Raw genomic sequence first — 20,940 nt, forward strand, 5'->3', positions numbered from 1 at the left:
CGTAAAAAATAAACCCTTTATCTTGAAATCAATAATGGAAATCATCCTTAATACTTCATTATGAATGTCAATCGCCTATATTAAAGAACAGTAGTTTCTTTTAAATTTACTTAATTCTGACAAACGACAAATCCGTTGCCAACGTTATCCCATTGTTTACCAGAGAAATTTGCAATCAAGCTTCAGCAAATTTTCCGCATCAGCCAGCCAAACTTGTTGCTACGGTATTTTATTTATCAGCTCAAATTATCAGTGCATCCAATTTTACAACAACAAAACAAAACGACTCTTCCGGAAAAAGTTGCGCACTTTACTATCCCCTCGCCATCGTCGTCGTCGTTGTTTCTCTTCGCACTTCCTGTTCTGTGTTTTTCTGTGAAGGTTGTGTATGTTGGATGCAAATTTCTCCCTACTTCTAGGCTACCCGGAAGCTGTCGAAAAACTCGCCCTGGGAAAAAGTTTCTTTCGCAAAGCAACATTCAACAAACTATCAACGAATTGCGCGCTTGTTTCCACAAAACATTTTCCTCGTCTTACCCACTCCCGCTTTTTTCTCTGTCGATCTTTTGTCGGGTGAAGACGTGATGCCATTGATGGCATCGTTCGTGGCAAAAAAGGAATAAAGCAAGGAGAAATGAGGAAAAAAGTATAAACAAAACAACGAAACAGGAAAGAAGGCGAAATTTTTCCTCCAAAGTCGAGCCGAAGTTCGGGGAAGCAGCATGGAAGCAAAAGGGAAGGAAACTGCTTTACAAATAATCGCTTAAAACGTTTCTTTGAAAAGTTGTGATCTGGCAAAACAACAGCCCTGGCGATAGTGCTTAATGCTGGCTGCTGCTGGCTCAAGGAAATCAGTTCCTTGGAAATGAAACAGGGCAATTTTCAAGTTTTCTCGTTGTCTGTCTCATTGATACAGTGCGCGAAGTGGAGCGCGCGAAAAACTTGTCGCTCAATTTAGAAATTTCTCCCATCAAATGAAAATCGTTTCATAAGGATGCGATTTGAGGACCGAAGTTAGATGCCATTACCTTGCTCGGCTGACCGTTGGATCTGCGAAAAAATTCAATTGCTGCAGCAAACTTCTCGGACCGTACAATTTTTCGCGCTCAGAGGAATTTCGGTTACATGGACTTGTAGCAAATAAGGGAAAAAACCACGCCAACCGCCGCCGGAAGTGAGATAATGCTGGGCAAACTTACGCTTTCCAACCAGTAGTTGTGCTGGTAGAAGTGTGGTAAACAGCGAAAGTTAGTGCAACTTTTAGTAGATTCAATTAAAACTTTCGGTTAATTTTGTTTGCACAACCAGCGAAGGGAACTACGAACAACGTGGAATCTGCTGCGCTGATCAGTAAGTACAGTCACTTAGTTTTAAAAGCAAAAGTTCATCCCGCGACTTACCGGCGATGGACAGGAAGTCGAAGGTGAAATCGAGAAGGTCAAATCTTTTACCGGAAAAATACTCATAGTGAATATGGTTAAAATCGTGAAATTTGTGGTCAAATTTGCGCATGAATGATCAGCAGGTTATAAGACTTTCTATGGATCGAACCAAAAAAGTTAAACTCAATTCAGTTAGATTCTTAGAGCAGAAAATCTTACTTGAAAGAAAGTTAATGAAATTCCTTACTGTCTTATGAGAATTTTTTTCATGTCGTTTATTACAGTTCTACTCTATGGAGCCACGATTGTTTTTATCGCATCTCGCATCAAAGATCATAAAGATTAGTTAATTTAGAAATGAAAAAATTCTTTTGGTGATTGCTACGTTCCTTGTGAATGAAAATATTTTTTTTACAGCATTTGTAACCGGGCTAGTGTAACGGATCACGCAATTAGTAGAAATTGAATTGAATACGTTTTATGGACCTAATATTGCTCAACCAATAATTCTCTTTCATAAGACTTACTCTTGTTTAGATAAGATTGCAGTGTATTTAGACATGATTAATATAAATTTTCTGTATATGTATAAATGATCACGATAAACTCAATTGTCATTGACTTACGTTTCCTCCTTTCGTCAACGTGGCCGACAGCGGCCGGCTGGGCCAATCTAGCAGGATAAGGTTTTGGTTCGAAGCAATTCCCCTCTTAATTCATCCTAGGCTGAACAATTGAACCCAGCAATTATCGCATGTAAGGCGCTCACCAGAATCCGCCTCCAGTGCCCCAAACCAGGTGCTGAGCGTCTCTACTTTGACTTGCTCACTCCGAATGTAAACAAGACTCACTTCACACTCCTCTGATGCGCAAGGCGGTTTGACACCAGCACACTTAAATGAAGCTTCTATGTGCAGGAGTCTGAGACTGATGGCACGTACACTTATGGGCGAATTAGGTAAACATGCGCCCTTAATATTGATGAACAAACCAACGCTTCACTTATTCACCTACACACTTTTCAGCGGCCGATGTTTTCACAACTACTGATATCCTATCTCTTCCGCTTTATGGGCAACATGCATCTTTTGTGCCTACTTCTATGCCTTATCCTCGGCTCATGCACTAACCTCCCGCTCACGTGCCGTCCTGGCCACTCTTTTCTTCGCGCTAGACACTTTCACGAAACGAACCTTGGCAGTTTTCAAGCACGACGAGCTACTGCCTTGCCACGCCACGATGGTTACCTTCCGAGTACCGACAAACACTGACTCGAGCGCTTCTGTATAGATGGTTTGTTGGAGTTCTTAAGTCGCACCAATACTTCTTGTCCTAAGCTGCTCGGATCCTTCGCTAGCGTTGATGTTCGGTTCACCAATACGAGCACCGATGATGATTTGTTCACTTTCACTGTCGCTATGTGCCGTAGTCACCACGTAATGCTGATGAGGGATTCCTCAAAAACTCAAAACCGGTTTTAAAGGGCCCTTGATGTAAACAGTGTAAACATCGAGATGTTGGTTGCATTTATAGTTATAATAAGATTATGCGCTTTCAGAAGGAAAATTTACCTCTTCGAGAACCCTTTTCGTTTGACAGTGATAGAACCGTACGTACTTTTCCTGTTGAGGTCCCTCACTGCTCCGGGACTCGGTTCAGGAAATAGTATTCCTTCCCGATTCGATGTGATGGATTTCCGCCAATAACCCAATAACATTTTTAAGCCTTTTTCTGTGTTGAACAATTGGTGAATCTCCATTCCATTGTTTTTGGTCATCATTTCGGGATCGCAAGACTCTCGCTGTTACGGAATGACGAAACGCAACAAAAACAAGCTGCAAACAAACAATTCTACTGATGATACGCTCTCACCGGACAAGCAACAAGAAACCCGAAAAAAACAAAGAGTTGAAGCAACCGCTAGTGAGATGAACAGCGATGATCATCATGAGCTGGATGCAGGTCAGGGTGGTTCAGAGATTACTCTTCTGGAATTACATCGCATGATAAAAGAGGATATCATGAATGCCAGCAAATCAACTAATTCAAGGATTGATAACATCGCGCAAAATATTGAGAAGTCAATCGAAAAGCTACAATATGAAGTTCAAGAAGTAAAGTCCTCTCAACAATTTATTTCGAATGAATTCGAGAACGTTAAAATTTCTGTTGATGATCAGAAAACGTTGGTTTCATCAATGAAATTAGAAATAACCGAACTGAAGAATGATCAAGCTCAAGCACAACAGCATATTGAGGAGTTGAACTATGAGCTAAACAAGATAAAACAATGTTCCATAGAGAGTCACTTATTAATTTCTAATGTAGTGCAGCTAGTGAACGAAAATCTCGATAACCTGTTCGGCAACATCTTGAGTGCGTTGGGGCTATCCTGCAGTTCCCACGAAATCATTGGTATCACGCGTCTAACTTCATCAAATGCAAGAGGTGTACCTCCGATCCTGGTTCGCTTCATAAACGTTTCGCTGAAGGATAAAATCATGAGGATGGGTCGTGCAAAACCGCTAAGCTGCATCGATATAGGACTGAACATCGACCAACGAATCTACTTTAACCACCGACTAACGAGCTTGAATCAACGGCTGCTGGGAATAGCGAGAAAATTTAGGAATGATAACAATTATAAGTTTGTTTGGTTCTCGAATGGTTCTGTTTTCATAAAAAAAGATGAAAACTCAAATGCATTGAAAATTAGTGACGTTCATGATTTACCAGATAACAATTGTTAATTGAAAATATTCTCTAGTTTCCTTTTTTTGATTCCCTTTTTATTCCCTCATAAACTCTGATGCGGTGTTCCATTTGAATTATAATAATTAAGAGCTAAATTGTTGAATTATATATCTACAAAAAAAAGTTAGTTAGTAAGACTTGCACACAAAATGTTTCACCAGTGTGGTGGCTTCAACAGTTGAAAAACTTCTTAGCTGCAAATCGAATGAATAAATAAAAAAAAAAACTCAGTCCTGCGATCCGCTTTTGATGCGAGGGATCTCTACCGAACAACTCGATGGTCGTTTAAGGATTCCCACGTGTAATATCTACTGACGAGCTTACCTTCGATTTATTCGTGATGAAGTTCTGCAATCCACTTTCTGTGATTGAAATGTGCACTTAGGATTCGTAACTCCAGTGGAGATATTTTGATGTTACACGTTTGAACGACTGAGTAAAAAATGATTCAATGACAACTTAGCGGAAGTTGAATGTCCAGAGAGTTCTCTCTAGGCTCTCAAGATGACGTTTAGTAGTGTCAAAATATAGCAAAAGGTGATATCCGATGTGATTCTTTTACTACAGCTAAAACTAGTTTGGCAAGTATTTTCATGAAATACTAAAAATTTGTGTTGTTGATTTTTATTGAGAATAGTTACTCGTAACACATTGTGTTTATTATATAATATAATTTTGTTAAGTTGCTAGATATTTTCGCGCACGTATCCTGACGGGCCAAATTCAGGATTTTTTTTATTAAAAACAAAGATCCTTTGGTGATTGTGAATTAGAGGGGTCCGTGCAAACTGTTTTTATATCAAAATCAGAGCTTTAAAAAAAAAATTATAAAACAATTATTTAAAAATACAAATTTACGAATTATTCAACAAAAGTCAAGAATATAAAAATTTCAAACTTTTTTTTTTTTCATCGAAACACATAAGAAGATATGAAATTTCAAAAACCGGACACGATTGATTTGATAAATCCTTTTCAAAAAATTTCGTTTTTGAGCACAAAAATCTTAAATAGTAGATAAGGTAAATGTACCCGACCTTGGCACCTAAGGCATGGTTTACCTTTTTTTTTTCAACATTCCAACCTTCCTGTTGAGTGCACCAAAGAACATCCTTTGAAGAATTAACTTGCTAACTTGCTTAGAGCTCAACAAAAATATGTTTTCTCTATGGAACTTTCATTAATGTGAGCAAAATGCACTCAAAGTATTCACTGTGGTGCTCCAATTATTTGGCCGCCGTACCAATTGTTTGCCGTTTCGATGATCCGAATCTTGGCCACCAGCAATGTGCAATAGATCTTTACCAACAATGCTCAATTGACAGTTAACAGAATCGTTAGCTATTCTGAATATATGGCCACTGAAAGAATGACGTCAGCTGAGCGTAAAGTTCTATACGACGATGGAGCACCAGGCTTCACTCATACAACAAAAAGGCTTTCGTAAACATTGATGAAATTTGGTAGGAAGGGAAGCACAAAATAAGCTATCATTTCAAAAAGTCGGAAGTTATGAATTTCCGCATTTTTTTTATTTTTAAAAATTTAAACTTTTAACTCATTTAAACAAAGTGATGATTATAAACACCTCAGGTTGTTTCAGAATATGTGTGCATGAACAAGAATCATTGGTTCATGAATGACAACCAAACCTTCATCAGTGGGACAGATTCAGAAACAAATTATGACCGCGTGAGGTTTGAACTTTCTCTTTTTTATGAACATTAAATCCCTTTGATGAAATCTAAACAAACATATTTTGTAAGCAAACTTTTAAAACTGAACACTTCAAAAAATTTCTCCAATATGTATACAGTAAGTTACTTATGAAGGACTGATTAAATCTGAATAAAGCCAACCAATCTTTGAAAAGTATTTCAGATGCATGGGCTTATCTAGACTAGCCCAGGTTTTCAACGTAGAGTTTTAAAAAAAAAAGTTGGTGTGGTCCAGCTGCCAGAATATTCTGTTTGAATGTTTTTTGTTTGATTTTACGGATAAAGAGAATAAATTCGGACAAAAACCGGACACTTCAAACAAAATCCGGGATACCGGGCCGGACAGGAGCTTTCTCAAATGTTGTTTCAAATGTCCATCCAAGATCGGTGTCGACCATTTCAATAACTACTACATCAAACCAGGAACGACGGATAGAATTCGTTCTATTACATAAATGCAAGTGATTCAGATAACACCCACACCTAGTTGGAAGCCTCTGCTGTTTTCGACAATCTCTCGCGTATGTGTGTTGTAAAGTTTTGATATATAAAAGATTATGACGAATACTCTTGTGTATATTTTCTAAATTTTAATTCATGTTCAAAATTGTTACTCGAATTCCAATTTGAAATTAAGAAAAAATATTTAAAAAACAATTAGTTTGAATACCATTTCAAATTACCTCAAAATTCTACCCTAGTTTGATCAGAAGGTTAGTGGCGTTTCGTTTCATGTTAGAAAGCAGTGGTTCAGTTCCTTAGTCGAATAGCAGTATCTTTGTAATAAAAATAATATAAAAATCAAAATCAATGAGTAAAGCCAACCTTAAGCTATTATCGTTTAGTATCAGGGCACTTCATTTCGCCGACAGCTACATACGTTACTAGAGCTCGGATATACCAGCCTTGCTTTGGTTAATATAAGGAGTATCTTGCCTATTTTTTCAGATTTTTTTTTCTTTTGCTGTGTGTCACTTTCTAAAGTGACGGTTAGATGTTTGAGATTTTTAAGCTAACGTATGTTTGAGATATTTATGATGCAAAAATAAACGGTAAAAACAATTTTGCTCCATTGTCGACTTGAAAACTCATGAACTGTTGTTTTTTTCTTAATTTTTTTTGGCCCAAATGGTTAAAAAGTATAAAGAGCCACTCTAGGATGCCCACGATGTTCAAACCGTGCATCGGAGTGGAAACCTTGATCTCAACTATGGTAAAAAGTCTATGGATATTGGGGATAACTGAATGCAGACCTCTTAACAATGCATTAAACCATTTAAAGTGTTGTCTGACTACTTAGTAGACACCAAATAAATAAATAATAGTGAGCAGTTCCATGGATTGCAAACTGTGCAACCGGTTTTTACGCAATGTGGATTTTTTTCAGCGCGTAGAAGTTTCTAGATATTCTTTTAAGCGCTGATTAGCATTCCCTTAAAGAACTTAAAACTTGAGGAACAGTAGCTTAAAGAACTTAAATTTTCGGATCGATAGAATTCTCTAGGAACATGGAGAAGGGCTGATTAGGCTTCTATAAGTACGTTTTAAGAGAATTTTAGAGAAGTTAAATTAATTGGATAACGATAAAGAGCAAAATAAATAAACGGAAAAAGCATGCAATGACCTTTTTTCTATTAGGAAAATAGATCACGAAGATAAATATGTGGTGATAATAGAAAAAAATTGAATGCATAGTTTAACATTTTTTACAAACATAGTCTTATACATTCTAAAGCTACCAACATAATATAATAATAAAATTTCTTTGTGTGTTACATAACATTCACCCTCATCCGTCCATGAAATTTTACCCGTTACCCGTTTTACAGTCCTTGAAGTGTCAATTCGACACTCCTGATTAAAACCAATATACTTCTCTTGTTTTCAACAGATTTTTACAAATATATAGTTTTGGAAACCTCGTGAATTATTAGTCAGATACGAGAATAAAAGATCGGGTCGTACTGTCCAAACTTCTGGTAGCCTTTTAGTAGAACTCGGACTAATTCCTTCGTCAGCAGTGGTGATCGTTTTGTTTTGATGGAATATTGGCACTGTCAGCTGCACTGGAATGAAATGACTCATAAAGATCCGTGGAAATATCGATTGGTAAAATTGATTTTCAACAGAAAGATCGCTCCTTAAATAAATGACATCCTTACAAGTCAAGTCAAATAGGTATTTTATATTTCTCGCCATTTTCTGAAGAAAAAATGAAAATTTTGGATTATTTTCTTTCTAAATTTAATGGTATGCAGTATTATGTTAAAAATAAATGCATTAAATAAAATTATTTTAACCGTATATGATATCAAATCATGACTCAAGGAACTTGAATGAGGTGATTGAAATAATTTGGATATCTAAAATTATCAATTATATTTCAAAAGCATGCTTCTTATTTGTAAGTTTTCCAAAAAAAAAAACCGAGAAAATTTTAAGTGCAGAAACATTATCCGTGAAAATAATATTTAATAAACTAAGATAAACAAATTGTTATACATAGTAAGTTCTTGATAAGATTCTTGTAATTACTCTTGGAACGCCCAAAATGGTCAGGCTACAAAAGTTGGAAATCAGAAGTTGGAAAAAAAATCCCATTAGAGCGGGAAGCTAAAGAATAGTATGGTGAACGAAAATGGAAAGCATAACTAATGAATAAAAGCAAATTAATGAAAAAAATCTGAATTATTTGTATTGAAAGTTTAAAAGACAATTGTTTAGAAGTAGCCACATAACATTCAATTCCGTTGAGCAGACACTACACCCATTTGTCTATTTCTGGTCGTTTAAAACTTTAAAACATCATCAGCCAGCGGGGGTAGGACACGTAGTACCACTGTCTTACAATTTCGAATACAGAATGACATGCTCAAACTCATCACCCAAATCTTCAACGAACTCATCTTTCAAATCGCTGTCACACACACTTGTTCTAAAAAATCACGAGTAATTCGAACAATACTCGGGGCAAACCTGTCTAGATAACGAGGTGATGAAGATCAAGAGGACTAACGCACACAAGTTGATATATAATACAGCATCCATACATATATATACATTGTAATTTTTACATGGCAGCCTACGTCATCTGCCAGATTTCCTTGTAATATTTTTTCGGAAACATTTAAGTTCATCCTCACCTGTTCATTTACCACATTGACTCCGAACTCCTAAACACCCTAACGCAATGGTCGGCAACCTTTTGAGTCAGAAGAGCCAAAAACTTGAATTTTCAAAACTGGAGAGTATTAAAGAGCCACATTAAAGATTAATTGTTTTTGTTTTGAATTTCTCGATTATTTTTTCTGTAAAGGGAAATATGGCATGTTTAATATTTTTAAAAACAGTACTGGAGACCTATGAACGAATAACATGGTTGTAAAAATTTATTGGACTACTTGAAATTTGATTCAAAAATCGATTTCGTCTTCATTTGGAATTTGATGCTTTAAGGTAATATTGATCAGTCTCTGTTTTGACAGTTTTAACGAGTTTTCTCGATCATAAAGGATACAAAACACCTTCATAATATTTACAAATGCTAGTAGTTGATTAACTATGGCAGTTCGTGTGTTAAAGCCGAACAATAATCAAATCGAAAGTTTGACCATGATGCTGCATAAATTAAGGGGCAAAATTTTTTAACATTACGCATAAAATTTTATCTACAAAATTGAAATAAAATTTTTCCTTCATTCAATTTTCTAGGCCCTCGCATTATTCCCCTTTAATTTTTTCCATAAAACTCTATCATTTCACAAGGTTTTTAGCCTTTTGTCCTAGATTGGCTTACTCTTGGAAAACATCCATATTTTTCAAATATAAAAATTTACCTCAAAATACAAAAAAACTATACCAAAACTATACATTTACCAGGGAAAAAAGTTGAACTGTTAAATGAATCAACCTCCTGCTTTTAAACGCTTTGATTTCATCAGGAAGGGTATATGTTTGCGAGCCTTCGAAAAAAAAAGATATTTCAAGATTTTGAAAAAAACATTTTTTACTTACATTTGAAATTTTCAAAAACAAACCAAGTTTTACCCAATTTGAATCTTAACATGTAGGTTTTTAAACGTAGAAAAAAGTTTTAAGATATTTTAACTTTAGACTTAAATTATTGATGATTATGTGGCAAAATTCCATGTTGATCAAAGCTACCCCGGTGATCAATGTTACCCCGTTTTACGGTACTAGGAAATAAGAGTGGGAACAAAACATATGTTTTTATTTTTTATTTTTCATTTCAATAAAAAAAATATCAAGAAGAATTTATTTTCAGGGTTGAATTTTCATCCATTCTCAATGCTGATTCGAATTTAAAAAGCTGTATTCGAGTTTCATGAATCGTTTCATTTTTTAACCCGCTTTTGGTTGAGTTGGCTGTCAAGTTTTTTTTTCTGTACAAATCCAGGCTGGGCAAATCCGGACATTGGGTTTCTAGATTTTAAACTCAAATCCGTGTAATATTTGGGTAAATTCAACCAAAATCTAAGTATTTCCGATAAAAGGCTAAAGAAAAAGCTAAAAAATAAACACACAAAAAACGATTTCCCCAAAACATTTCAGCAGCGTTCAAATCTTATTTCGCTATTCCGAAAAAAAAATCATACGAATTTATTTCGTTGGCCTCTAGTTTTGGGAAAACTTAAGCATTTCCTATTTTGTTTAAAAAGAGTCCTAGAAAGCGCGGTTAAAACCGAGCAATCTTGAATGCTTATGAGGTATCTATAATCAGAAACAAACAAATTGCTGTTTTCAAATAAAATTAATAGGATTGGATTGAGGCTGTTTTTCCAATATTTTTATGTTGTTTCGTATCAAAGTTGTAAGTATTTTTTTGAAATTGTTCATCTATTCTAAAATGATACTGGAAAATTCAACTGATCAATTTTCATAGAGGGCAAAAATTGATTGCGAGTGCTTAAAATATAAAATGGGAAGAGAGTAACGTTGATTGATAACAAAACATAGGCTATCAAAGAACTACTTTTTCATATCTTGATAAACTTTGATTTTCCTGTTAGCTACTTACTTTTGTGTTTGATTAATTCAAAAATATACACACGTTTTGGAAATAAATAATTTGAATTTAGTGTTTGTTATTTTTTGAATATACGGCAAATGATGAATTAAATCTAGATCACTTGGCTGATGCTTCAAAACAGTGGACAGAAAAATAGAGAAATGGTAAAATTAGGCTTAAAAAATGCTGTATTGCCATCCGCTTGTCAGTGGATGCAATTTTAAAACTTTTTTCTGGACCTAGGAAAATCAGTTTGCCGGGTAGCAAGACTCAATTATCGGTCAAGTACGATTTTTTTTTAATATTTAAATAAAAAATAAACATAACATTTGCGCTATGAGCTAAAGAGGCGCTGTTTTATATCCAAAGAGCCACATGCGGCTCGCGAGCCGCAGAGTGCCGACCTATGCTCAAACGGAACACTCGCTCAATCCATTTATATGACCCTACCTTCTCTCCTGTGATGTGTACATAATTATTCTAGCTACTACTCAAATCATTGTCATTAACGTTGTAAAAGTACTATTTATCGTAATATTAAAGTTTTTTTCCTCAGTGCCCCCTGAGTCGGGGAGCCTTGGGCAATTAACCCCATTGCCCCCTCCTCTTTATACGGCCTTGCTAGCGAAAATTTACGTCTCAAAACACACGTCTTAAACACTGTGATGAAATATAAGTAAATTTTAGAATCTTTCGGTTATGCTTGCACAAATACTTTTCCAACAAGACCAAAAACAAAAAATATCCTTGACCACGTTATTTCGAAACAGATTGACATCGACCGACTTAAAAACGATACTATTTTTACAGATGTAAGTGACCATTTACAAATTGTTACATCCCTAAAATTGTTATGTGATAAGAGGGAAACAATTCTGAAGAAAGAAATTATTGATCATTCCAAACTTAACGATTTGTTTCGAAATTATTTAAATAATATTCAACTACCAGAAAATGTTAATGATGGCCTACAGCACATTACAACAACTTACAGCCGTTTTCTCTCAATGTCTACTAAAACACTCAATAAAAAGGTAAAACTAAAAGGCAATTATTGTCCATGGATGTCTCTAGACCTTTGGACACTGATTAGAATCAAAAATAACCATTTGAAACGTTGTAAACGACATCCCGATAATGTCCAACTCAAAGAAATGTTGAATCATATAAACAAAAAGTTAAACTTTAAAAAACAAGAATGCAAAAAACAATATTACGAGCGATTGTTAAACAACACTCCACATTCCAAGCTTTGGAGAAACATAAATACACTCCTTGGTAAAAATAAAATCACCGCTCCAATAAATATTTCTGATGAAGAAGGCTTAACAACAAACAATTCTGAGATTTGTGAAAAATTTAACAAACATTTTTCTACGATTGGGAAAAAACTAGCTAATGAAATCCCATCTGATCCCGGCAGTGATCCTATGTCGCATATTAATAGTGTACAAAATACAATATTTTTACGTCCAGCTAGTGTCAACGAGGTTCGACTAGTAATTCTATCTCTTAAAAATAAAAAGAGTCGTGGACCTGATGGATTTCCTGTAGATGTGTTAAAAAATAACAACGAAATTTTCTCTGGTATACTCATGCAATATTTTAATCACATGTTAGAGACAGGAGTTTATCCGGATTGTCTTAAAGTTGCAAAAGTTATTCCCATTTTTAAGGCAGGTGATCCACATGACGTAAATAATTACCGTCCAATTTCAACCTTAAGTGTTTTTAGTAAAGTTTTTGAAAAACTTCTAATGAATAGAATTGAAAATTTTTTAAATCAGGAAAATATACTGTACAAATTGCAGTACGGTTTCAGACCTGGATCGAGTACGTTAATTGCTATCACAGAGTTAGTTGATTCTATTATTTCAAAAATTGATTCAAAGAATATCGTTGGTGCTTTGTTCTTGGATCTTAAAAAAGCCTTTGACACACTAAACCACGACATATTATTGTCCAAATTGAATGAATACGGAATAAGAGGTGCTGCTAACAACATCCTTCGCAGTTATTTATCGGAAAGGAAACAATTCGTAGCGATCGAAAATACTAGAAGCGATTTGAGAAACATTGATATTGGTGTACCCCAAGGAAGCAACATTGGTCCGTTACTTTTTCTTTTGTATGTAAACGATCTTTGTAATTTACCACTGAAAGGCACAGCTCGATTATTTGCTGATGATACAGCTATTTTTTATTCAGCTGCATCAACGAATGTTATAACTCAACAAATTGAAAATGATTTGAAGTTACTATCAAAATATTTTAAATGCAACTTGCTTTCTCTAAACTATACAAAAACCAAATATATGTTGTTTCGTTCTTCACATAAAAAAATACTGCCAAATAATGACCCAATTATGGATGGAATTGTTATTGAGAGAGTTCATTACTTCAAGTACCTAGGAATTTTCTTGGATGAAACACTTTCTTGGAGTTGTCACACAGAGAACCGAGTAAAAAAAATTTCTCCTCTTTGCGGTGTTTTGTGGAAATTAAGAAACTTAGTACCCCAACATGTTCTTTTAAAGTTTTACTATGCATTTATTCAGTCTCATCTAAACTATCTTATTTTGATATGGGGAAGAGCCTCCTTGTCACATCTTCAAAAACTTCAGACCCTACAGAATAGATGTTTGAAAAACATCTTCAGACTACCCCTGCTTTTTCCTACACACTTAGAAAAATCCGTGTATTTTTACATGCAAGGGCATGGGTAGAAGGGAATCGGGTATTTACATGTAATGATACAGCTCGTTACATGCAATGAAAATGCTTATCTCATGTAATACTACTGGATATGAAGTTAGAAAACAACCGCGTGACTTTACATGTCAAAGCATGGGTAGAAAAGAATCGCGTATTTACTTGTAATGACACTGGACAAAACATGTAAGAATACTTGAAATGTGAGTACATACTTAGAAAAATACTCGTAATTATACATGCAAGAGCATGGGTAGAAGGAAATCGGGTATTTACGAGTGCAAATACAGTTCATTACATGTAATTCTTCTTGACATTACTTGAAATGTAAAACATAAATCATGTAAATCTTCAACAAGCATGATGGGTTTTGTTCACAGGAAATTTACATTTAGTGGTGGTTTTTTCAATCCTATTGGAATTAATTCGTGCATGGAATAATAAGGTTTTAAATAACAAATCAAGACATATTCTGCGTATTCAACAATTTATTGCACAGTTTTGAATTATTAATTTGAAAGTCTATCAATTTCAAGAATTTTTCACCATTTTCAATTAACCAAACGAAAATATTTATCTCAAGCAAGTTACATTTCAGGGCGCACCAACTTCCTACATTTTCTCAGCCGCTAGCCGCCAGCAAACGGAGAAAGGAAGCCCACACAAGAAATATGAGCAAACCGATCGAACTAGCCGTGCTTGAAGTTTTATCCGGCTTGGTCGCGTCCCAGGAGAAATACTACTAGATCCAAAATTTTAGTTTCCTCGGACTTGGGCTCGTATTTTTTCCCATTCGTACTCCTCATTATCGACTTGCCAATCAGAGAAAAAAGTTAAAAACAGGTCCTGTCCGCCCAGATACCATAGATTGTTCTGTTGTCCACGTCGAACAGACACAGGAATAAACTTAGTGAAATTGCTGATACAATCGAAATCACGTTACACCTCATAAAAACTTTGGTGATTTCTTCGGGGTAGTTGAGTTCTCCGTACCAAATTATACTGTACCAGATTTTTCCTAGAAGTAAGAAATAGATTTGGTTGGTGCATCCTCAATGGAATAAAACCATTTGAACTAGTCGAAATTTTATGAACCTACCATTCCTCAGCCAGAATCATAACAGCGGCATCAATTTCCTAAGCCTGTTCCGGTTCCTTCTTGGCCGTTTTCTTTTTACTTTTTTAAGGTTCCTTCTGTTGACTACTAGATCCCCTAGTTGTCTTGATCTAAAGATCGGCAAACTTCTTGGGTTGACTTCATCTACATTGGGACAAAGCAAGTTTTTGATCACTGCCCTAACCTGTGGCTGATTTCGCACAGTGGTAAATACACTAGCGAACGGTGCCAAGAGCGATGGATCCAGTACGAAGAAAACGATAGGGATAGACTCAATGATTCCGTTGCCCGGAAAAACCCAGGCGTGCGCAGCTGGAAGCATCTCAGAGTCTATAAACTACAGCACTTCGACCTGTTGTATGACACTACTGTCCCGCAGCTGCTCGTCCGAAACGTAGTATGCAATATCGTTTCTCCCTGTACGGAAAATTGCCATCGGTGGTTTCGGAAGCAGGAACTTTCCTAGTGGAGATTTCTTCAGGAAGTCAGCAGCAAGTTTGGCCGGGAGAACAAGGCAGAAATCAGCGCAGAAACACCGTAGAAGTTGAGTTTATAACCGTCGATTGTCTGGCCGCAGTGAAAATATAGCCAACCCTCTAATCTACAAAAAAAGAAAAATAACTTTCTGTAGAACTCCAAAATTTCTAATTACTTTTCCGTCTATGTTGGCAGACTAGTAAAGTTTAAGCTCACAAGGTAATAAGTATCTACTATGATTTTTCGGAACTGTTCAGCAAAATTACCTTCGAGCTAATTACGTGGCGTTATAAAGACAATGTTTTTAAGAACAAAATGTTTACATTCAAATGACGCAAGTAGATTTCGAGTGTAACATTTCAAAAGGACGAAACTGCCAAATGTAACAATTTAAAAAAGAATCTGAAAAAAAATCTAACCGAAAACTTTTCTTATTCAGAAGGGCGTAAGCGAAAAGGTTCGCTTCACTGATAAAAATATTGAGCACAAACTGTATTTTTATAACGCTTAGATTTAACACTATTTATATCAATAGTACATTGATTCACACGAACAAAGTAACAATAAAAAAGTTGAAACTGTTTCAAATACATATGTATTTAGTAAACATTTTTTTAAAAAGTGGATCACAGATCACCACTAACGAGCCTATAGTAAACAAAGAGACGAAATGTCACGATTGGAATTTTTGGATTTTCGGTCAGTGTCATTCCAATCGAGCAAAACCAAGCAGTCTTAAAGGCAGACATACAGCAGGGTTGCAAGTACATTATTTCAAAAGGGATCAGATTGCGCTTCTTTGTTTACTATAGTTTCTTTAATCACCACAAACGTTGATTTTTAATTCTTTGATTATTGGATTCTCAAAAGTTCTTTTTGGGTTAAATTTTATTCTCTATAACTTCACTTTAAGTATCATTCTATAAAAAATTAAAAAAATTTCATAAACTAGATTCTGGTCATTTTTTCTTTTCATTAGGATTAGGTATTCTACGATAAACAGCTTAGCAAAAATTTGAATGCATTTACTAAAATAAACTAAATTTGAAATTTGATACTAAATGACTCACGACCATTTGAAAACTTATTTGACTAGGGAACAAGACAAATTTGAGAATGACTGATTCATCGTGTCAGGAGTTGCGCGAGCAAAGTATGTACAGTAGGGTATAACAGGTACCTCATAACGATACCTTTCAATGTGTTGGTGAAATGTAAAAATCATATGATTTATTTTCAATCACTTAGTTATTTGAAAGAATATTCAATTATCATTCTTATTTGCAAAATATTAAATATTGATTCACTCGTAAAAAAAAAAAATTATTATATATTAGTTAATATTGATAGAATTTTTGTGATAAAAACGCGTTGAATTTGGTAATTAATTTCGACATGGATGTTCACTTATACGTATATTATAGTCTACCTTTTATTCACTTCCAGTTGGTTCTGATTTTTTCAAAACAAACATTAAAAGGTTGGTTTTTCATTTACCGAAATATCAAAAAGTAGTTGCTTTTTTCTCAACCGATAAAAACTATGGTTTCAAGGTAAGAAACACTTTAAGGAAAAATAGCTCCGTGCTTTACTTGTGGGTCTACTGCACAAAACAACTGTTCAGGAATCCATAAAATTGAATAAAGATAAAACTATCAACTCAAAATTGTCCTCTGCAGAACAGAACTGATAAAATTTGAGAGCATGATATTTGTTTTGCAGGATCACAGGATAATGATAAACTTGATCCTATATTGTTTTGGAAAATGGACCGGTACCACAAAAAGCACTTTTATGAAAGGTTCCCAAAGTGTAGAAAAACGAGCTTTTAAGATACACTTACTGTGCAGACTGGTCCGACATTTGTAACCTGTACCGATCAGCCACTGGCCTGCACCCATGCAGCTGGAGAAACTACGTGCTGTTTCAATCGCCCGCTGGCTCACGTACCGAACTGACTGCCCTGAAAAATCAAATTACCTGGATGTTCAGCAACATAAGAAACCATTTCGTACTAAGTGACTGGTAATTTTTCTCCATTTTTAACTGAAAGTAGCATTCTCTTCTTATGAGGTCCTGGAACTCAAAAAGAATTGATGAATATAAATGTTATGTTGTTGTTCCAATCAGTTACATTAATCTTTTGCACTGCGCATAAGTATTCGAATGCGTGATGGCACTAAGCTTTGATTTTCACCAGTCACGTCACATTTTTTTGGAAATAGGATGTTTATGTCCAGAAATAAACATATTTTAACGTGAATTACTAATTAACTACTCATTTAACTCTCTTTGGATCTAAATAAACCGAGACAGACGTTTTGCGACTTGATTAAATTACAAATGGCAGACGTTAGACAGATTTCGTTGCGATGGCAAGTAAACACGTTTACATTTTATGACAAGAAAAGTTCCTTGTAAGCAAATGTTTAATACTATGCGCGTGTGACGCATCAAGAAATTTTACATGATTTTCCAAGAATTGCCATGAAAGATCTCAAAAATGTAGGATCACGTATCATGTAATGCTACATTAGTTAACGGTGTAGATTTACAATACACAATGAGTTGAAATGAGCATGGAGATTTACATGAACCATGCTATATAATTACATGAAAACCCCCGATTCCTTTCTACCCATGCTCTAACATGTAAGGTTACATGGATTTTCTATTCTGTGAAGATTTGTTTATGTTTTTCACATGTCTTTTCGAGCAATTTTGATTTTCGTGCTAAAAAATTTAAAATTCCGTGCCACGTAACATTACATTTTTTTTTCTGTGTACCCAACAGCTATACTCTCTGGGAACGCACAACATTCTTCCAATAACCGAACTCTGTAATTTGCAAACCGTTATATATGTTCATGATAATATACACTCGAGTAGCAATAACCAAAACCTTAATTTTACTACGGGATTAAGAACCCACAATACCCGTCAAAATAATTACTTGCAACGATGCCGATCCATGACATCTTTAGGGCAAAAAAGAATTTCTTTTATAGGACCTACAATATACAACGCTTTACCTACTGAAATAAAGACCATCAACAACCGTTCCATGTTTAAAGTCAAAGTAGTACAGTTATTAAAAGAAAAATTGAATCGTTAAAAAAGTCGATCAACAACCAGTTTTTTTAAATCAAATTTTGTTTGTTTTTGTAGCATCGTAGTTTTCTTTTGTCGTACTTTTAACTATTAATAAGTAAACTTAAGTAAATGTAGCATAATATTTGATTAGTTAACATTATTAAAAAAAAAGAAATGGATCTCTTTAAAGGAAATTTTCTTCCATTGAGATCCTTATCGTAATATTGTTTAATTATAGCATACATTTCCTCGCAGTAAATAATAAACTTTTGTGTTCTCAGCATGATTAAAATTTTGTTCGCGTTGAAATTTCTTTGTTTTGCTGCCAGACATGCTGAGAACAGTAGCGTCCATTACCAGGGGGCTCAATTGAGCCTCTTGGTGTGGGGGAGTGTGGTGGGCCGCTACAAAACATAAAAAAAAAAACAAAAAAAAAGTAATCGACCGCAAAACAAATTAAAGATGATCAAATTTCTATATCTATTGTGAATACTCTGATGATCTCTCTTGGATGTAGAAAATACATTTCAAATTATTCACATGTATTTCTCAATCTAAAAATGCAACATCACTATCGAAGATGACCCTCTAACCCAGTAATTCTCAAATCAGCCAATCCATTTGCAATCCTCCCCCACTTGAAGTGTTCGTTATTCTCGCTTGTCATTCTTGTTGTTGTTTGTCTGGTTTTACCCGTTCCGAGAACTTGTCTCAATGTCAAGGCTACAGCCAAGTGTTGCCAAAAGCCTTGCAGCATCAGGAGTGTTGTACACTCGTATGCAAAACAAGCATCCTGCCCACTTTTCCCCCCTCTTTTTTGACGATGCTGTTGTTCCAAGAATTTTAAGCTCACTGCTGTTGCTGCAAAGATCAATGGTGACCGGAAAAGGAAACAGCTGGAAAAGATAGAGAGAAGGAAAGGAAGCGAGGTGAGTTGTTTTTGTTGTTCTGCATCACACAACAGCATCGCTGTTGAGTTGAAATACTTTCTTCGTTTACATCTGATTCTTTAAAAATGTTTTGTTCTAAGAAGGAACATTACAAATATTGGAAATTGAACTCACATTTACAGGGTGTTTTTTCAAATTTTCAACAAATTTTTCCCAAAAATTAAACCTGAACAGATAAATCGTTTGAAAACTCCCGTTTAAAATTTTCAGGTTTAAATTTTTACGAACAATTCAGCAACCAGCTCCCATAGACCAGGGGTTTTCAGATCGTGCTCCGCGGAGCACTTGGTGCTCCGCGAAGCTTTTGAAAGTGCTCCGCGACGTACGCAACGAAAATCATAAACCAACTTTGAAAAACTCTGATATTTTTTTATCGTTTCGTTTTTATCGAAGCATGAGAAAAAAAAAATAGTACGGGGCACAGGGCATATAGTACGAACGAATAAATTTTGTTTATTTTTTTTTATTGGCGGCTTAATCCCTGCAGGGATGTTGGCCAAGAATAGTGGATTGTCAAAAGGCATTGCTTTGATCGATCAACGTTGTTTGCAAAACACTCAATGAAATGAAAAGGCTGTTCTTGCGCCGTACTTGGCGAGCTACCGATTGGAAAAGCTGGAGAAGCGCATCAGGTATCAGGTATCAGAAAAGGGGTAGGCTTGATAGCGGCACGTTATCCAAACAAACGGGAAAATTGTGCCTAGCCTTTTTTTTACAGATTTCATCATATACTTGAGAAACCTGAAAACCATAAATTGATTAGAAAATAAATAAATATTTAGGGCATGAAGCCGATCCCCGTAGGAATTTTGAAGCATTGAAGCTTATAACCACATTGGGTGAAAAATGACAGATTGTTATTTTAGTTTAAATTCTTAGAATGAGGCACACTTATATCAGGATAGGCGAGAGTACATAAAAGCTTTCTAGCAATCGAAAAACAGGCATATATGAGCTAAAAGAATCATACATTATTGATTCACAACTACAAAATTCAGGAGATTTGAGTTTACAACGATTAGAAAATGTTCTAACCAGGATGCTACCATGAGGGCAAATAAACGATTTTATAATGGCAAAGTTGGCATTTAGCCTATCCACATAGGGATTTTTAAGCAATGAAGCTTTTTTTCAATCAAAATATTGGAAATAAGTACATTTTTTTAAACTTCCTTTGTTAAATTCTGACATACATTAAAAAAAAAAGAAGTCGGGCAAAAGAGGGACATGTACACACTAAGTGGAAGGTAAATATAGGTACACCAGTACCTCTGAATCATAGCGATTATTGCAAGTGGAGTGGATTGCCAACCATTGTAGGTTTCTTAGGGTTGGTTGCCTTCTCTCGACGAACCATCGGCCGTGGAAGCCCTAGAAGTCAATTCGAAGGCCAAGCCACACAGACATAGGCTGGACCTTGCTACCGATGGGGGAATCATACATACATACATACATACAATAGTACATCTGAATCATAGCTTAACCATAAAGCAGATTCAGAGCACAAAGTCTTGATTTTATATATTTTTATTTAACTGACCAGTTAGCGCTCTGGTTAGAGGACTTCAATGAGCTTCTGTGACGCCAAATTTTAAACAGGCGATATTAACACTGCACGAAGCTGTAGCAGTGGATTCCAGAACCAGGATTGACGTATGATACGGAATATCAGAGTACGATATTAGAGGAGCTTTGACTCTTCTTAACA

The sequence above is a fragment of the Uranotaenia lowii genome, chromosome 1, assembly GCF_029784155.1.
Source record: "Uranotaenia lowii strain MFRU-FL chromosome 1, ASM2978415v1, whole genome shotgun sequence".
In the NCBI taxonomy this organism is placed as follows: domain Eukaryota; kingdom Metazoa; phylum Arthropoda; class Insecta; order Diptera; family Culicidae; genus Uranotaenia; species Uranotaenia lowii.